The 15,647-nt window shown below is 43.8% G+C and overlaps 1 protein-coding gene across 3 annotated transcripts in view; it reads right to left on the bottom strand.

Moving 5' to 3' along the window:
• Positions 1 to 15,647, bottom strand: part of fer (fer (fps/fes related) tyrosine kinase) — a 414,420-nt gene that overhangs the window by 384,507 nt on the left and 14,266 nt on the right. Inside the window, exon 1 of one of the 3 annotated variants that reach the window (XM_072516400.1) lies at positions 7,219 to 7,308. The exons of the other annotated variants lie outside the window; for them this stretch is intronic. The gene's annotated coding sequence lies outside the window, so the exon portion shown is untranslated. Of the gene's footprint in view, positions 1 to 7,218; positions 7,309 to 15,647 lie in introns of those variants that run through there. 3 annotated transcript variants of the gene reach the window in all.

Below are 15,647 nucleotides of genomic sequence, written 5' to 3'. Positions count from 1 at the left end.
GTTTTAATGTTGTAAAAAGTCTTACAACACCAGGTTAAAGTCCAATAGGTTTGTTTCGAATCACTAGCTTTCGGAGCGCTGCTCCTTCCTCAGGTGAATGAAGAGGTATGTTCCAGAAACATATATATAGACAAATTCAAAGATGCCAGACAATGCTTGGAATGCGAGCATTAGTCGGTGATTAAATCTTTACACATCCAGAGATGGATAACCCCAGGTTAAGGAGGTGTGAAGTGTGTCAAGCCAGGACAGTTGGCAGGATTTCACAGGCCAGATGGTGGGGGATGAATGTAATGCGACATGAATCCCAGGTCCCGGTTGAGGCCGCACTCATGTGTGCGGAACTTGGCTATAAGTTTCTGCTCGGCGATTCTGCGTGCCGCGCGTCCTGATGGCCGCCTTGGAGAAAGCTTACCCGGAGATCAGAGGCTGAATGCCCTTGACTGCTGAAGTGTTCCCCGACTGGAAGGGAACATTCCTGCCTGGTGATTATCGCGCGATATCCGTTCATTCGTTGTCGCAGTGTCTGCATGGTCTCGTCAATGTACCACGCTTCGGGACATCCTTTCCTGCAGCGGATGAGGTAGACAACGTTGGCCGAGTCGCACGAGTATGTATCGCGTACCTGGTGGGTGGTGTTCTCACGTGTAATGGTGGTATCCATGTCGATGATCTGGCACGTCTTGCAGAAATTGCCATGGCAGGGTTGTGTGGTGGCGTGGTCACTGTTCTGAAGGCTGGGTAGTTTGCTGCAAACAATGGTTTGTTTGAGGTTGCGCGGTTGTTTGAAGGCAAGTAGTGGGGGTGTGGGGATGACCTTGGCAAGATGTTAATCTTCATCGATGACGTGTTGAAGGCTGTGAAGAAGATGTCGTTGTTTCTCCGATCCGGGAAAGTACTGGACGACGAAGGGTATTCTGTCGGTTTTGTCCCATGTTTGTCTTCTGAGGAGGTCCGTACGGTTTTTTGCTGTGGCGCGTTGGAACTGTCGATCGATGAGTCGAGCGCCATATCCCGTTCGTACGACGGCATCTTTCAACGTCTGTATATGTCTGTTACGCTCCTCCTCGTCGGAGCAGATCCCGTTTATACGGAGAGCTTGTCCATAGGGGATGGCTTCTTTAATGTGTTTAGGGTGGAAGCTGGAGAAGTGGAGCATCGTGAGGTTATCCGTGGGTTTGCGGTAAAGCGAAGTGCTGAGGTGACCGTCCTTGATGGAGACGAGTGTGTCCAAGAATGCAACTGATTTTGGAGAGTAGTCCATGGTGAGTCTGATGGTTGGATGGAACTTATTGATGTCATCGTGTAGTCGTTTCAGTGATTCTTCGTTGTGAGTCCAAAGGAAAAAAATGTCATCAATGTATCTGGTGTATAACGTCGGTTGACGGTCCTGTGCGGTGAGTAGGTCTTGTTCAAACTTGTGCATGAAGACGTTGGCGTATTGGGGTGCGAATTTGGTCCCCATAGCTGTTCCGTGCATCTGGATGGAGAACTTGTTGTCGAAGGTGAAGATGTTGTGATCCAGAATGAAGCTGATGAGTTGCAGAATTGCATCTGGAGATTGGCAGTTGTCGGTGTTGAGTACGGAGGCTGTTACAGCAATGCCATCGTCATGGGGGATGCTGGTGTAGAGTGCCGAGACTTCCATTGTGACGAACAATGTTTCTGGTTCAACTGGTCCATGGGTGCAGAGTTTCTGTTGGAAGTCCGTCGTGTCACGACAGAAGCTGGGCGTACCTTGTACGATAAGTTCCAAGGTCTTGATCAGTCTGTTGCGTTGGCGGGTGTTCCTTGGTCGGATCTGCGGGTAACTGCCTGTAGTGTTCTTGGTTGTTGAGTTGTTGGTATACTTCTTTGCAGTAGTTCCTTCTGTTCAGTATGACAGTGGCCCCTCCTTTGTCTGCTGGTTTGATGACGATGCCGTGGTTGGTCTTGAGAGCGCGGATGGCATTGCGTTGTGCTTGGATGACGTTCAGTGCTGCCTTGTGAATGTGACTGATGAATCTGGCATTGACGTGACTCCTGACGGCTTGAGCAATTCTGCAACTCATGCGCTTCATTCTGGATCACAACGTCTACCCAATATTTTCTTTTTCCAATTAAGGGGCAATTTAGCGTGGCCAATCCACCTACCCTGCACATCTTTGGGTTGTGGGGGCAAAATCCACGCAGACATGGGAGAGTGTACAAACTTCACATGGACAGTGACCTGGGGCCGGGATCGAACCCGGGTCCTCAGCCCCATGAGGCAGCAGTGCCAATTACGGTGCCAGTTAGGAGAGATTTTCATATTTTTGGGGACTATGTTTCTATTCTGCGTTGGTAAAGAAAGGTGTGTTTGTGTGTCTGTCGTTAATTAATAGAGAGAATGGTTACCCGAGGCAGGTTGTCTGTGAGGACTAAAAGATGAAAGATTAACAGTGTTAGTTTGGTGTATTCGTAATGAGAGGTTATGGTGAGTTTGAGTTTGTTAGATCTAAAAGTTGCATTGAGAGATAAATGGAGAGATAAACGGGAAACCTGTTTTTTTAAGCTGTTGAATTTCAAAAGGGACTTCAGTGGTAATAAAGAAACTTCACATCCAAGGTTTCATTGGTAAAAGACAACGGTATATTGAATGTTATTGATCAAAAAGAGAGGCAAAATACAAAAACATGCAAGATTTTTGAATTTGGGAAAGTTGAATTCAAAGATGTGTTTGAGGACAATGGAATATGATATGAAGGCGGTGGGGGGGGGGGAAGAGAGAGAGAGAGAGAGAGAGAGAGAGAGAGAGAGAGAGAGAGAGAGAGAGAGAGAGAGATATTTAAGGAAGAATATCTTCAACCGAGCGAGTTGCGGTGACTGTGGGGGGAAAGGCTTTAAGGTCAGTTCCTGCTGAGAAGCTGGGACAGTTTTCAATTGGATGCAGCCACCCAGTGTTAAGGTGGTAGAACATTTCCATCTACCCCCAACCTTTGATTCCTTTGCCTAACAAGAATCTATCCACCTTTGCCTTAAAAATATTCAGTTACCTTGCTCCCATCGCCTTCTTTTGAGGCAGAGTTCCATCATCCCAAAATCCTCAGAGAAAAAACAATTCTCCCCATCTCTATTGGCTGCCCCCCTAATTTGAAACCATGCCCCCTAGTTCTGGGCTCACCCACAAGGAGAAACACCCTTTCCACATCCACCTCGTCATAGTCATTCAGGATCTTACATACTTCTCAATTTTCTAAACTTCAGTGGAAACAAGCCTAGTTCAATTCCAGTCTTGGTGACTGTGTGGAGTTTGCATGTTCTCCCCATGTCTGCATGGGTTTCCTCCAGGTGCTCCGGTTTCCTCACACAGTCCATAAATGTGCAGGTTTGGTGAATTTGCCATGCTAAATTTCCCGGTGTTAGGTTACATGGATAAGGCAAAGTGGGCTGGGGAGTTGGCCTAGGTAGAATGTTCTTTCGGAGGGTCAGTGCAGACTCGATGGGCTGAGTCGCCTCCTTCTGCACGATAATGGTTCTATGATTCTCTGGGGTCTCACCAATGCTCTGTATAACTGAAGCACAACATCCTCATAATAAAGGACAGCACCCTATTCATATTCCTGATTACATGCTAACCTTTTGTGACTTCTGCACTAGAACACCTACATCCCTCGGAACATCAGAATTCTGCAGTCATTCTCAGTTTAAGTCAGTATTTTCCAAACTTTTTTTCCCCATGACACACTTTTGTCAGTTGGCCAACATTCGCGATCCACACCACGTTCACTTGCCTTTAATGCGAAAGGGGAGCTTGCTTGGTCCTCACGATCACTCTTGAATCGGGTTCAAAGGAGGAGGGGGCAATGAAAAGAAAAATGAAATGAAAATCGCTTATTGTCACAAGTAGGCTTCAATGAAGTTACTGTGAAAAGCCCCTAGTCGCCACATTACGGCACCTGTTCGGGGAGGCTGGTACGGGAATTGAACCGTGCTGCTGGCCTGCCTTGGTCAGCTTTAAAAGCCAGCTATTTAGCCCAGTGTGCTAAACCAGCCCCTCAATGCGCATATCAAGTTCAGACATCAGCCTGTTCCTTTGTCCCAGACAATAGAAACAGAATGAGTGTTTTACTCAGCACTGAACACTTATGGGAGATGCAACTCCAGAATGCTGACAGCCTCATGGGCTTTTGCCGTGTTTTTAATGTTGTATTACAGGTCAGCTGCAGCAGCATATGTGGAACTCTGAATTAATCAGATCAGCTTTGATCTTATTGAATGACAGAGCAGAATGGGCAACTTGTCCTATTTTGTATGGTTGTATGTTCTTCCAGCTTAACACTGGGTGGCAATCTTTTAACTTGGAGTCAGCTGCAAGTTAATAACTGATCTGGGGTCTAAACTGCAAAAGAGGTTTTTCACCCAACACTTCCCTATCAAAATCAGAAACTTCTCTCATGTCACAGTACTTCCCTGCAGATAACACACATGGGCTTTGCATCCTTGTTTGGCATAATTGATAAAAACCATACCTCAAGAAATCTTTATTCTGCTTTGTTCCAGGATTAAGTTTCTTATTTGTAGGCTGTTAACCAGAGGCTTTGTACAGAGCTAACACTAGCACCACTCTGTCCAGCCCTGGACTCTCCTGCACAACTCTCAATCTGGTTTAGCACAAGGCTAAAGAGCTGGCTTTGAAAGCAGACCAAGGCAGGCCAGCAACACAGTTCAATTCCCGTACCAGCCTTCCCTAACAGGTGCCGGAATGTGGCCACTGGGGGCTTTTCACAGTAACTTCACTGAAGCCTACTTGTGACAATAAGCAATTTATTTCATTTCATTTCATATTCTGTTGAGAGATCCTGTCCAGTAGGTACACTGCCTATTTGAGTCTCTGGCCATCTCGTAGTTTAAGTCAACGATCCATCTGCTCGGTGATTTGGCGCCAGAAGCATGTACACAGAGGGCACTTGACTTCAAATGTACATACAGGGCATGTGACCTGCCTTCTGCTGCCACTTCTGGCCAGAAGGCTGAACACAGTCTCATTTCTTTTCATTTAAAAGGCGGCAATGGCCGCCATTCTCAATTTAAAAGCCATTAGCGGCCGTTGAGCGCTTCCACCATAACCCTCAATACCTGTCCGCGACCAACCGGCAGGTCGCAACCCGCACTTTGAAAACCCCTGGTTTAAGTAATAGTCTGCTTTTTTATTCTTTCTGCCCAAGTGAAACTTCACAGTTTCCCACATTACACCCAATCTGCCAGATTTTTCCCAATCCCTCAACCTATCTATATCCATCTACAGCTCCTATTTTCCTACCTTTTGTGTCATCTGCAAATGGCTTTGCTCCTCTCACCAAAATAATTGATGCAAATTATAAAAAGTTGAGGGCCTGGCACAGACCCCTGTGGGACTCCACTTGTCACATCCTGCAAATCAGACAAATACCTATTTATGTATACTCTATGTTTTCTGCCAGCCAGCTAAACCTTGTAACTCAAATTAAAAATGCAGGATAATATTTTCCCCCCTCTACCATGAGCTTTTATTTTCTGCAGTAACTGAAGTGGTGCCTTAACAAGTGGCTTCTGGAAATCTAAATACAGTACATCTACAGACTCCCTCTATCCACAGCAAAGTTAAATCCTTCAAACAAACTCTAATAAATCGGTTAAATGTGATTTTCCTGTCATAAAATATGCTGATTCTTCCCGATCACCTTGAGCCTGTCTAAGTGTCCAGCTGTATCCTCTTTCATGATCAATTCAAACATCTTTATCGTAACAATTGGCTTATAATTTCCTGTTTTCTGTCTCCCTCCCTTCTTGAATAGAATATTTTCTACATCCCAGTCTGATGGAACCTTTCCAGAATCTAGGGAATTTTTTTTAAACGTTAGCACCAATGCATCTTTACCTCATTAGTTTTTATTTTTGAAAAGTATGTTCCTGGGCCTCCTTTTAATTTAATAATCTTTATTTTCACAAGTAGGCTTACATTAACACTGCAATGAAGTTACTGTGAAAAGCCCCTAGTCGCCACATTCCGGACCTGTTCGGGTACACAGAGGGAGAATTCAGAATGTCCAATTCACCGAACAGCACGTCTTTCGGGACTTGTGGGAGAAAACCAGACCACCCAGAGGAAAGCCATGTCGACACAGGGAGAACGTGCAGACTCCACACAGACAGTGACCCAAGCCGGAATTCGAACCTGGAGCTGTGAAGCAACAGTGCTACCCACTGTGCTACCGTGCCGCCCAGAATTCCACATCACTGTGAAGTGTTTGAGAAGTCATGCATTATATCCTTACTAAAAAGTGACAACAGTTTCTTGACTTGGGTGATATCACGGGGTTTTTATGGTGAGAATCTATAAGAGATGTTTTGCCAAGAAGGTAGTTTACTTGTTTTTTCACAAAGCAGGATTTTGGGGGGTTTGTTCTGCAAGACTGTTGTAGCTATATGACTTTAATCTTGTATGTTCCTTTTCTTTTCAATAAATCTTTTAATTTTTAAAATTCTAAAAGTGTACTGGAGTTCTATGCTTTTGGGGTCAGTAGCTATACCTCATTTTCACAATTTAAAAAATTATAATCAGTAGTCTGGCTTGCTCAGCAGTGATATCTGCTTATCTGCTGTGGTCATAACATTGTGCCATGACTGACATTGAGAATTATTTCTGGAGGTGTCAACATTTTGAACGGAATGTTGCCCATACCCAATATTCAAAAATGTTTACAGTCTGACAATTAATTCACAAGTGGAGTTAAATACACAATGATTCCACACAGAGAATACATTTTGCACTATGACAGATTAAGATAAATATATATGTATTAAATTAAGGCTAGTGATTCCATAGACAAAGAGTGTTTGTATGTTAGCAAAGCATAGATCTTCAGAAATAAGATGAAAGGGTGTTATCAAAGATTTCACACACACAAACAAATTGCTGCTTGAGAACATACTGCATTGGATTATTTATTTTTTTTTAAACAGCGTGGTACTTGGGAACTTAAAGAAGTCTTATATATTCCAAGCAGTGAATAACCTCCACTTCGGTCTGACTTTTCAGACAAATGCTGCCATCTTTTGATTGGGTCTCCATACCTTCCAAGAGGCTGGACTGTATTTCTAGACCTTTTTATAATTCAGTCTGACAATTGTCAGAGAGTTGGGCAAGATTAAGTTTAAATAGCCAGGCTGATCCAGCCATCATAAAAGGGAACCCTGTACAATGAATCATATCCAAACCTTTAAGTGAAGAATCCAGAGAAACTTGTTAATGTCATAAACCTTGAGGATTCAAGAATCTTGGCCACGATTATATTCTCCTGTGCCCAGCTGAACATGAAAAAAAATTTGAAAGATCTGTTCAGAAACCTGGATCAGGTTTTCGAAAAGCAAATTCAATCCAAGGTAGTCAGCAAATTGGACTTATTGTTTGGTTAACAGAATTAGATTGTTCAAAATGTAATCTTGTTGAGGTGCAAAGAAAATAGCTGGGCATGCAAGACAGCATCAGTCATTGTAAAGGAAACATGACTCTATAGTCAAATGAAGGACTTGTCTATTCTTCATCCTTTTCTGCTGTGTGAAACAATTCTCTCAAATGATTTAGTGAAGCAATATTTCCAAAATGAAAAAGTTGAGCAATTAGGAACAGGTTTACAACCAAAACGTCACCGAGTACACTGACATTAGGCATGATGATAGAAATTCAAATGGGGAATGTAAATTTGGCTGACAATTTGCAAGAACGTGTTACCTTGTGGAATCCAGAGAATGTATTCCTGTTTGAAAATCGAATCAAGACAGATACTACGATTGCATGACTTTGTGAACGCATCTCAAAATAATCATGTAATCACATTACCTTTTCAAGATTCTTTTCCTTTCTCTGTGGGGCCAACCAACAAAAAAACACCAATCAAAGCTATATAAACTACTTCATAGAGAAACCTCACCTTTTGCTTAAGTTGCAGTAAGGACTGAAAGGAAAATATGGAATCGCCCACATTCTCACCATCACAGAATGCATTTCATTCAAGGAATGAAAGTGCTGGTATGCATGCAAATCCAGCACAAATATTGACTCAAATTTCCACTAACAGTAAATGAGATAATGATAAATTAATTGGCTTTGATGATACTAGCGGCATAAATATTGGCTAAAATACCATGAGAACTGTATCCTTCAAATAGAGCTACGTCCACCCCAGCAAGCATGATTTTCAGTAACTTCATTAGTGTTAATGTAAGCCTACTTATGACACTAACAAAGATTTTTTTAAAAAAAATATATTTTATTCAAGTTTTTTGGCCAAACGTAACAATACGTAGTGTTTCTTTTACACAACAATAAAGCAATATAAATAACCGTGGCCAGTTTTAAACAAATAAATAAATAATATATATAAACAAAAACAAAAAAACAAAAAACTAAACTAAATGGCAACTGCCTTGTCCAAAATAAATACTCTCCAAAAATACAGTCCAACAATCCAATATACAATTACATATACCAAATACTTATACATATACAATAACATCCCTGAGAGTCCGTCCGATTCCTACCCCCCCCCCCTCCTCCTCCTCGTTGCTGCTGTTACCTACTTCTTTTCCATTCCCTCTATCTTCTAACAAAGATTATTATTATGCGGCACCCGAAAGCCTCAACTGAAAGACCACACTCCAAAAATACAGTGCTTCCTCAGTCCAATAGCTTGCCATTAATTCCTGACTTCCAGTTCAGAGTACCACAACAACAGCCAAACTGAAACTCATGGCCTTGATGAGTTGGAAGGAAATATGCTCTAAAAAGTACAAAGCTTTCCCCCAACAGAATGAAATGTGTGAAGGAATGGTAATATGAATGAGCACTTTTCTGAAAAGTTGCATGTGCCTTGCCAGTAAGCAAGGATAAAGGTCAAGGACTACAGAAGACAGCCAGTCAGTTCATGGTCTCACCAATCTAATCCCACTGTCCTGATCTATCCCGTTTGCTCTGTACCTTCATATGGTTCAAAATATTTATCTAGTTTCCTCTTAAAAGACCTAACAATCGCTATCTCAACTATTCCCCCACGGCAAAATATGTTATCACTGATTCTCCAAACAGAGGAATGTTTTTCTGGATTCATAAAACTTCATAATTCTGAAAAATTCACTTCAATTGTCTATGAGCCATCTGTGCTTCAGTTGAAGTTATCTCAATATCTTAAACTTTGCTCAAAATTATAGTTCTTCATCCCTACTTTCTTGGAAAATCTACACTGTTCACTTGATTATCCCAGTGTTTTCTATACTGGTGTGTCTAAAACTGCAGTGTACTCTAGAGAACACTGGACATAATGGCTACTGGCATTCAGTACATATGTTCAAGCCAGGCTGAAAAACTGAGAGCATGAGCTAACCAAGAGACTATTGCAGGAGTTTCGTAACATTTTGTAACACAAGAAATCCTTTATTTTCTTTCTCTACACATGCCATTTTCTTTGCTGGTCTGTTGAAATTGGGTTCAAAGAACGGAAACTGCTAACAATTTAAAGAGTAACATTTCAAGCTGTTGTTAGATTGTCAGTTTTATTTGAGTATATTTTTTTGATTCGAACATAAAAGTTAGGAACATCAGATACATATCTCAGATCATCAGCTCGAGAGACCACAGGGCAGGCTTGAAGCTCCTTCAGGCAACGCGAGAAACATTCCATACAGAATTAGTATTGAGAATATTAGCAACAACAATTTTCTATTATTTTCTGTAACAAAAAATGAATTGATAGTTCTGTAAAAAGTGCAAATTTCCGTAAAGACTTTGCCACTGTTTATTTTAATAAATCTGTCTCGCAGTTTATGGCCAAACCACCATTTGATACAGCATTTCCTTCTTCTGTTTTCTCAAGTCTAAAATTAATCAAGGTTTGATCAATTGAATAGGGAGAGACCTTTTCCACTATCAATTTAAAAATGGTCGCTGAAAGGGAGGAGAAAGGTTACCATCTGTAGACTGAGGAGGTTTGCTGGAGCAGGGATTGCTTTGCAATGGGAAGTAATTAAAACAAAGACCATTATGTCTCAAAAAGGGAAATGGAATACAGGAATATACATTTAAAGCAAAGCTATGGCAAACATACAGTGCAGTGGAAATAGTTTTGGAGGGCTCTGGCAGACAAGATGGGACAAATGACCTCTTTCTGCGATATCTATGATTTTACACATCATAATGGGACTAGTGTTGGAGCTAGTAAACAAAATACAGATCCAGAATGGGGAATATAAAGGTGCACGCTAGTTCTTAGAAGCAACTCTGAAGAAAATGTTACTAAAACCCAGAACTAAAACACCAGAATGAACCATTTGTAAAATGTAAACCACCAGGGCAAAAATACTTCTCCATAATTTCAGACCTGAAAATTAAGCTAACACACTAACAAAATATACATAGTCATAGAATTTACAGTGCAGAAGGAGGCCATTCGGCCCATCGAGTCTGTACCGGCTCTTGGAAAGAGCACCCTACCCAAGGTCAACACCGCCACCCTATCCCCATAACCCAGTAACCCCACCCAACACTAAGGGCAATTTATCATGGCCAATCCACCTAACCTGCATATCTTTGGACTGTGGGAGGAAACCGGAGCACCCGGAGGAAACCCACGCACACATGGGGAGGATGTGCAGACTCCGCACAGACAGTGTCCCAAGCCGGAATCGAACCTGGGACCCTAGAGCTGTGAAGCAATTGTGCTATCCACAATGCTACCGTGCTGCCCCACATCAAACGAAAGATTATCTGTGGGCTGAATCAACAAATGAAAAGAACTGAAGATATAGCTCAGAAAATTACATTTATCTGGAGAATGGGTAAAGACCGACTATCTGTATGGCAGAATGCAGCTGAAGAAAAAATAATAATTCTTACCCCCCACCCCAAATCGTTCAACTCAAAAACCGTTTGTATCATTAGTTACAGGAAGTGTGGGCTGATAACAGGGCAGTGAAGTTAACAAGCATGTAGGAGCTTTGTGAATGACAGGACTAGTTTTCTAACTCTCAGTGAGATTAACGCGAGAGAAAGAAACAAAAAGCAATAACAGGAAATAAGGAATTAGTCAAATTAGGTACAGGAAGAGAAATAAAGGAGGGAGTGTTATATAACCCCAATGAGCCCAGGGGAACAACCCAATTAATCTCCCAGTGAGCCTCGTGGAGTATGAGCTCCCCCGTTGAGGGTGGAGACCCATCAGTAGGATAGTTAATTCTGGACATTAAAAGCCGGTCCAGGTAGGAGCCAAGCTACAGAGTAGCTGGGGCACGGACTGTTATTTGTATATAACTTTAGTAATAAACCATTTGTTTTAATTCTCTTTTTCGGACTCCTCTCTAACCACTAAAGATAGAAAACACAATTCAGACAATGAAAAGTGACAAAGAAAATGTCACAAAATTTCAAAAATTCAAATGATAAATCTAGGAACGATTTGCAATCTCCAGGAGAGAGACTTCAGATTTAACTATTCCCTTTTTGCACCAGAAATGTTGAGTGATATTGCAAGAGCATAAATCTAATCATTAAAACAAAGAGTCCTTACATCATTAAGTACCAGACCCAAATTATTGCAAGGACTTTATTTGTTGCAATCATGCAAATGCATCAATTTCTTCAAACTCACAGGGAGGTGGATGGCTAGGTCCGATGTCATGAAGCTCGTGACAGAGAGGCACAAATTGTCAATGTCACCATATCTCTTCCTCACCACAAATTGCTGGGTTTACACCTTAACATTGGCCTTGCGGTAAAACTCTATTATTTGCAGAGCAAATTCTGGGCCAAGGTGATCATTTTAAAATTATCAACTTTCAAGTATCAGTTACATTTTGAATATGGGAAGATTTTTGAATTTGGGAAGCATTAAATGTTATAACATTTACCTTTATATAGCACCATTTGCAATCTCAGGATATCCCAAAGCACATCACAGCAAATTTATTATAAAAATAGTTACACTTCATGGTACTGGAGAAGGGGATGGTACAGAGACCAGGGTGGGAGTTAGATGTGGGACTGTTGGGGGACTGAGAGTTCTGTGACAAAATTGAAAAAGTAATCGAGGAATATGTAGGTTTTAACTGCACGGGTGAGGTGTCAAAGGCGGTTTTCTGGGGGGCTTTAAAGGCAGTGGTGATGGGCGAGGTGATCTCGTTCAAGGCTAGGCTAGACAAAGAGGAGAGGTTGGAATATCAGAGAGTAATAGATGAGATGCTGGAGGTATACAGGAGAAGATAGGGACCCAGCGCAGTTGGAAAAGAGGAAGGAACTCCAGGCGAGCTTTGACCGACTATCTACCAGGAAGGCGGTACGACAATTGAGGCGAGCAAGGGGGGGCAGTTTATGAGCATGGAGAAAAGGCTCGTTGGCGGATCAGCTACGTAGGGAGGCTGCGGCAAGGGAAATTGTCCAGGTGCGGGACAGGGCAAGGAAGTTGGTGGTAGCTCCAGATCAGATTAACAAGGTCTTTAAGGAATTCTATGAGAGGCTGTACAGTCAGAGCCACCCAGGGGAGGACAGGAGATGCAGGAATTTCTATATGGGCTGGAGTACCCGAGGTTAGGGGATGGGGACAGGGCTACATTAGAGGGGGCAATAGTGGAGCAGGAGATAAAACATGTGATTGAGAGGATGCAGTCGGGGAAGGTGGATGGGTTTCCGGTGAAATATGATAAAGAATTCAAAAATAAGCTGGTACCGCTGATGGTGGGGATGTTGAGGAGGCGATAGGAAAGGGGGTGTTACCACAAACTTTAGGGCAGGCATTGATTTCCCTGTTACTTAAGAAAGATAAGGATCCCACGGAGTGTGCCATTCCGTAAGGCAGGGACTCACTTTAGATACCTGGGGGTGCAGGTTGCTCGAGGTTATGGGGGGGGGGGCTCCATAGGTATAACATTTCTAGTTTGGTGGGGAGGGTGAAAGCTGATCTGGCAAGGTGGGATGGTCTCCCTCTGTCATTGGCAGGTCGGGTACAGGCGGTTAAAGTGAATGTGCTGCCGCGATTGCGGTTTATTTTTCAATGTTTGCCAAAGGCATTTTTTTTTAAAGCGAGATTGAAGGGATGATTACCTCATTCATATGGGGAGGGAAGGTGGCCAGAATTAGAAAGGTGCTACTCCAGAGAGGAAGGCAGGCAGGGGGTTTGGGTCTTCCGAACTTGATATATTATTACTGGGCGGCGAATGTGGAGAAGATACGGAGCTGGGTCAGGGGGGTTGACTCCCAATGGGTCAGAATGGAGGTGAGTTTGGGTAGAGGGTCGGGATTGAAGTCTCTAGCGACAGCGCCGCTCCTGACGGCCCCGGGGAGATACTCAGGGAGACCGGTAGTAATAGCTTCGTTGAGAATTTGGAGGCAGTTTCGACAGCACTTCGGGTTGGGGGCAGGGTCAAGGGAAATGCCGATTCGGGGGAACCATAGATTTGAGCCAGGGAAGTGGAATGGAAATTTTCGGAGATGGGAGGAGAAAGGAATTAGCACACTAAAAGATTTGTTTCTTGGGGATCGTTTTGTGGGATTGAAGGAGCTGGGAGCGAAGTATGGGCTTGAGCAAGGTGAAATATTAGATACATGCAGGTTCGAGACTTTGCCAGAAAGGAGATCAAGAGTTTCCCAGTAGAGCCGACTTCCACATTGCAGGAGGAGGTGCTGACGACAGGGGGACTGGAGAAGGAGGTAGTATCGGCGGTTTACGGGGCTATTTTGGAGGAGAAGGAGCCACTAGAAGGGATCAAGGAAAAGTGGGAGGAACAGTTGGGAGAGGGTATGGAGGAGGGGTTCTGGTGTGAGGTGCTCCGGAGGGTGAACGCCTCCACCTTGTGTGTGAGGTTGGGACTGATACAGCTGAAGGTGGTGTATAGAGCGCATCCTACAAGGGCGAGGATGAGCCGGCTCTTTGAGGGGGTAGAAGATGTATGTGAACGTTGCGGACGGGGCCCCGCAAACCACATTCCTATTTTTTTGCTCCTGTCCAAAGCTGGAGGATTACTGGAAGGAGATGTTTATGGTAATCTCTAAAGTGGTGCACGTGAAACTGGACCCGGGCCCTCGGGAAGCCATATTCGGGGTGTCGGACCAGTCGGGGTTGGAAATGGGCACGGAGGCAGATGTTGCAGCCTTCGCCTCGTTGATCACCCGAAGGCGGATCTTGTTAGGGCGGAGATCAACCTCTCCCCCCTGTGCCCTTGCGTGGCAAGGGGACCTGCTGGAATTCTTGACGCTTGAAAAGGTCAAATTTGAACTGAGGGGAAGGATGGAGGGATTCTACAATTCATAGGCATTATTCATTATGCACTTTCGAGAATTGAATCACATCGAACATTAGAGGGGTTGGGGGCTGGGAGGGCTGGAGGGACTGTATGTGTTAATGGTGGCTATGGGTGATTCCTGATTCCTCTTCGTCATTTGTTTATGTTAACATGCGGGCCAATGTCTGGAGTTTGGTGGGAGGATGGGATCGTTGTTATTGATATGGGAATTGACATTACATGTGTTACTGATTATTATTTATTGTTGGGTTTAAATTTGGGAGAAAATGTGAAAAAGGTGAATTTAAAAAAAAAAAAAATTTTTTTTTTTTTAAAGTTACACTTCAAAAGTAACGTTGTTCAACACAATAGCTTATATGTGGCAAGCAAGATTGCATAAACAGAAGGCAGATACATGACCAGATAATCTGCTGCTCGTCGCAGAGAGATAGATATTGGTCAGGTCCCCAAAAGAACTCACCTGCTTCAAATAGTGCCATCAGAATCTTTAACATTCACCTGAGTGGGCAGATGAATTCTTGTTTTAATCTATCATCCTGATGACAGCTCCAACAATACAGCAGTCATTCAATAGTGCACCACAGAGGGACTTCCGGTGGCGGCTAGGAGGGACTAGGTCGCACATTTGGTGGCTCCCGTTTCGGTCAGACGTTTGGACCTGTTCCCCTGACTTTTTTGCGCCTTTGAGCGCAGAACTGGAAAGCAATAGTACTCAGGCACTGAGCCCATACAGAGTTGTATGGACTTAAGAAGCCGGAGGGACCGTAAACAGAAGAAGTGGTCAAGCAAGGGCAGGGTGGAGACTGTGAGAGAGACCAATATGGCCGATATCCAGAGCAAGGCGCCGACAGCCCAGCCTACAATGGAGCAGCTGCCATGCAAATGGCCATGCAGGAGGGCTTTTTAGCTCTGAAGCGCGATAACTTGGAGCCACTCCAGAAGTCGATGGACCGATTGGAAAAAAGGCTGGATGATCAGGCTGAGAAGCTCCAGAAGCTGCAGAAGACGGTGGAGGAGCAGGCCGACTTTTAAACGGTGGCGGACGTGGAGATTCGGAGGTTGAGGGATCAGCAGAAAATGCTCCTGGAAAGGCAGGAGGACCTGTACAACATATCTCGCCGGCAGAATGTAAGAATCGTTGGCCTCCTGGAGGGGGCGAAGGAGCTGGATGCTGCCGCGTATGTGGAGGGTATGTTTCAGAAGTTGCTGGGGAACAAGGTGTTCCCTCGCCCGCCGGTGGTGGACAGGGCACAGTGCAGATGAGGCAGCCGCGACGAGGGGGTCCTGCACGAGCGATGGTGGTCTGGTTCCACAGGTAGCTGGGCAAGGAGCGGGTTCTGCAATGGGCCAAGAGCACACAA

This window comes from Scyliorhinus torazame, chromosome 9, assembly GCF_047496885.1.
Source record: "Scyliorhinus torazame isolate Kashiwa2021f chromosome 9, sScyTor2.1, whole genome shotgun sequence".
NCBI lineage: Eukaryota > Metazoa > Chordata > Chondrichthyes > Carcharhiniformes > Scyliorhinidae > Scyliorhinus > Scyliorhinus torazame.
The sequence above is the reverse complement of the archived record's forward strand: the minus strand, read 5'-3'. Positions and strand labels throughout refer to the sequence as shown.